The sequence below is a fragment of the Lolium rigidum genome, chromosome 3 (genome assembly GCF_022539505.1).
Source record: "Lolium rigidum isolate FL_2022 chromosome 3, APGP_CSIRO_Lrig_0.1, whole genome shotgun sequence".
Classification (NCBI taxonomy): domain Eukaryota; kingdom Viridiplantae; phylum Streptophyta; class Magnoliopsida; order Poales; family Poaceae; genus Lolium; species Lolium rigidum.
The window spans coordinates 111,647,762-111,652,943 of NC_061510.1; positions in this window are offsets into that span (position 1 = coordinate 111,647,762).

The window sequence follows — 5,182 nt, forward strand, 5'->3', positions numbered from 1 at the left end:
CACAAATGGCATAGTGGTTGGCTCAAGTATTTTGGATGCATGAGAAGTATTCCCTCTCGATACAAGGTTTAGGCTAGCAAGGTTATTTGAAACAAACACAAGGATGAACCGGTGCAGCAAAACTCACATAAAAGACATATTGTAAACATTATAAGAATCTACACCGTCTTCCTTGTTGTTCAAAACTCAATACTAGATATTATCTAGACTTTAGAGAGACCAAATATGCAAACCAAATTAGCAAGCTCTAGGTGTTTCTTCATTAATGGGTGCAAAGTATATGATGCAAGAGCTTAAACATGAGCACAACAATTGCCAAGTATCACATTATCCAAGACATTATAGCAAATTACTACATGTATCATTTTCCAATTCCAACCATATAACAATTTAACGAAGAAGAAACTTCGCCATGAATACTATGAGTAGAGCCTAAGGACATACTTGTCCATATGCTACAGCGGAGCGTGTCTCTCTCCCATACAGTGAATGCTAGGATCCATTTTATTCAAACAAAACAAAAACAAAAACAAGCCGACGCTCCAAGAAAAGCATATAAGATGTGATGGAATAAAAATATAGTTTCAGGGGAGGAACCTGATAATGTTGTCGATGAAGAAGGGGATGCCTTGGGCATCACCAAGCTTAGACGCTTGAGTCTTCTTAGAATATGCAGGGGTGAACCACCGGGCATCCCCAAGCTTAGAGCTTTCACTCTCCTTGATCATGTTGTATCATCTCCTCTCTTGATCCTTGAAAACTTCCTCCACACCAAACTTAGAACAACTCATTAGAGGGTTAGTGCACAATCAAAATATACATGTTCAGAGGTGACATAATCATTCTTAACACTTCTGGACATTGCACAAAGCTACTGGACATTAATGGATCAAAGAAATTCATCCAACATAGCAAAAGAGGCAATGCGAAATAAAAGGCAGAATCTGTCAAAACAGAACAGTTCGTATTGACGAATTTTATCGAGGCACCAGACTTGCTCAAATGAAAATGCTCAAATTGAATTAAAGTTGCGTACATATCTGAGGATTACTCACGTAAATTGGCATAATTTTCTGAGTTACCTACAGAGAAAACAGCCCAGATTCGTGACAGCAAAGAAATCTGTTTCTGCGCAGTAATCCAAATCTAGTATGAACTTTACTATCAACGACTTTACTTGGCACAACAAAACACTAAACTAAGATAAGGAGAGGTTGCTACAGTAGTAAACAACTTCCAAGACACAAAATAAAAACAAAGTACTGTAGTAAAAACCATGGGTTGTCTCCCATAAGCGCTTTTTTTAACGCCTTTCAGCTAGGCGCAGAAAGTGTGTATCAAGTGTTATCAAGAGACGAAGTGTCAACATCATAATTTGTTCTAATAATAGAATCAAAAGGTAACTTCATTCTCTTTCTAGGGAAGTGTTCCATACCTTTCTTGAGAGGAAATTGATATTTAATATTACCTTCCTTCATATCAATGATAGCACCAACTAGTTCAAGAAAAGGTCTTCCCAATATAATGGGGCAAGATGCATTGCATTCAATATCCAAGACAACAAAATCAACGGGGACAAGGTTATTGTTAACGGTAATGCGAACATTATCAACTTTCCCCAAAGGTTTCTTTGTAGAATGATCAGCAAGATTAACATCCAAATAACAATTTTTCAGCGGTGGCAAGTCAAGCATATTATAGATTTTCTTAGACATAACGGAAATACTTGCACCAAGATCACATAAAGCATTACAATCAAAATCTTTAACCTTCATCTTAATGATGGGCTCCCAACCATCCTCTAGCTTTCTAGGAATAGAAGCTTCGCGTTCTAGTTTCTCTTCTCTAGCTTTTATGAGAGCATTTGTAATATGTTGCGTGAAAGCCAAATTTACAGCGCTAGCATTGGGATTCTTAGCAAGTTTTTGTAAGAACTTTATAACTTCAGAGATGTGGCAATCATCAAAATTCAAACCATTATAATCTAAATCAATGGGATCATCATCCCCAATGTTGGAAAAAATTTCAGCAGTTTTATCACAAGCAATTTCAGCAGTTTTAGCAATTTCAGGCAATTTTGTACGCTTTGCACTAGGAGTAGAAACATTGCCAACACCAATTATTTTATCATTAATAGTAGGAGGTGCAGCAACATGTGAAGAATCAACATTACTTGTGGTGGTAATAGTCCAAACTTTAGCTACATTTTTCTCTTTAGCTAGTTTTTCATTTTCTTCTCTATCCCACCTAGCACGTAATTCAGCCATTAATCTTATATTCTCATTAATTCTAACTTGGATGGCATTTGCTGTAGTAACAATTTTATTTTCAATATCCCTATTAGGCATAACTTTCGATTTCAAAAGATCAACATCAGAGGCAAGACTATCAACCTTAGAAGCGAGAATATCAATTTTATTGAGTTTTTCCTCAACGATTTGTTGAAGGCAGTTTGTGTACTAATAAATTCTTTAAGCATAGCTTCAAGTCCAGGGGTGTGTTCCTATTATTATTGTAAGAATTCCCATAAGAATTAGCATAACCGTTACCATTATTATAAGGATATGGCCTATAGTTATTACTAGAATTGTTCCGATAAGCATTGTTGTTGAAATTATTATTTTTAATGAAGTTTACATCAACATGTTCTTCTTGTGCAACCAATGAAGCTAACGGAACATTATTAGGATCAACATTAGTCCTATCATTCGCAAGCATAGACATAATATCATCAATCTTATCACTCAAGGAAGAGGTTTCTTCGACAGATTTTACCTTCTTACCTTGTGGAGCTCTTTCCGTGTGCCATTCAGAGTAATTGATCATCATATTATCAAGAAGCTTTGTTGCTTCACCAAGAGTGATGGACATAAAGGTACCTCCAGCAGCTGAATCCAATAAATTCCGCGAAGAAAAATTTAGTCCTGCATAGAAGGTTTGGATGATCATCCAAGTAGTCAGTCCATGGGTTGGGCAATTTTTAACCAAAGATTTCATTCTTTCCCATGCTTGTGCAACATGCTCAGTATCTAATTGTTTAAAATTCATTATACTACTCCTCAAAGATATAATTTTAGCAGGGGGATAATATCTACCAATAAAAGCATCCTTGCATTTAGTCCATGAATCAATACTATTCTTAGGCAGAGATAGCAACCAATCTTTAGCTCTTCCTCTTAATGAGAAAGGGAACAATTTTAATTTTATAATGTCACCATCTACATCTTTATATTTTTGCATTTCACATAGTTCAACAAAATTATTAAGATGGGCAGCAGCATCATCGGAACTAACACCGAGAAAATTTCTCTCGCATAACAAGATTCAGTAAAGCATGTTTAATTTCAAAGAATTCTGCTGTAGTAGCAGGTGGAGCAATAGGTGTGCATAAGAAATCATTATTATTTGTGGTTGTGAAGTCACACAACTTAGTATTTTCAGGGGTGGCCATTTTAGCAACAGTAAATAAAGCAAACTAGATAAAGTAAATGCAAGTAACTAATTTTTTTGTGTTTTTGATATAGAGTGCAATAAAGACAGTAAAATAAAGTAAAACTAGCAACTAATTTTTTTGTATTTTGATTTAGTGCAGCAAACAAAGTAGTAAATAAAATAAAGCAAGACAAAAACAAAGTAAAGAGATTGGGAAGTGGAGACTCCCCTTGCAGCGTGTCTTGATCTCCCGACAACGGCGCCGTAAATTTGCTTGATGCGTGTAGTTGACACGTCCGTTGGGAACCCCAAGAGGAAGGTGTGATGCGCACAGCGGCAAGTTTCCCTCGCAAGAAACCAAGGTTTAATCGAACCAGTAGGAGTCAAGAAGCACGTTGAAGGTTGATGGCGGCGGGATGTAGTGCGGCGCAACACCGGAGATTCCGGCGCCAACGTGGAACCCGCACAACACAACCAAAGTACTTTGCCCCAACGAAACAGATGAGGTTGTCAATCTCACCGGCTTGCTGTAACAAAGGATTAACCGTATTGTGTGGAAGATGATTGTTTGCGGAAAACAGTAGAACAAGTATTGCAGTAGATTGTATTTTAGTATAGAGAATTGGACCGGGGTCCACAGTTCACTAGAGGTGTCTCTCCCATAAGATAAACGAGCATGTTGGGTGAACAAATTACGGTTGGGCAATTGACAAATAAAGAGGGCATGACCATGCACATACATATTATGATGAGTATAGTGAGATTTAATTGGGCATTACGACAAAGTACATAGACCGCTATCCAGGATGCATCTATGCCTAAAAAGTCCACCTTCAGGTTATCATCCGAACCCCCTCCAGTATTAAGTTGCTAACAACAGACAATTGCATTAAGTATTGCGCGTAATGTAATTAGTAACTACGTTCTTGAACATAGCACCAATGTTTTATCCCTAGTGGCAACAGCACATCCATAATCTTAGAGATTTCTGTCACTTCCCCAGATTCACGGAGACATGAACCCACTATCGAGCATAAATACTCCCTCTTGGAGTTACAAGCATCTACTTGGCCGGAGCATCTACTAGTAACGGAGAGCATGCAAGATCATAAACAACACATAGATATAAATTGATAATCAACATAACAAGTATTCTCTATTCATCGGATCCCAACAAACGCAACATATAGAATTACAGATAGATGATCTTGATCATGTTCGGCAGCTCACAAGACCTGACAATTAAGCACAATGGGGAGAAGACAATCATCTAGCTACTGCTATGGACCCATAGTCCAGGGGTAGACTACTCACACATCACTCCGGAGGCGACCATGGCGGCGTAGAGTCCTCCCGGGAGATGATTCCCCTCTCCCGGCAGAGGTGCCGGAGGCGATCTCCTGAATCCCCCGAGATGGGATTGGCGGCGGCGGCGTCTCCGGAAGGTTTTCCGTATCGTGGCTCTCGGTACCGGGGGTTTCGCGACGGAGGCTTTAAGTAGGCGGAAGGGCAGGTCAGAGGGCCACACGAGGGCCCCACACCACAGGTCGGCGCGGCCAAGGGCCAGGCCGCGCCGCCCTAGGGTGTGGCCGCCTCGTGGCCCCACTTCGTCTCCTCTTCGGTCTTCTGGAAGCTTCGTGGCAAAATAGGACCCCGGGCGTTGATTTCGTCCAATTCCGAGAATATTTCGTTACTAGGATTTCTGAAACCAAAAACAGCAGAAAACAACAACTGGTACTTCGGCATCTTG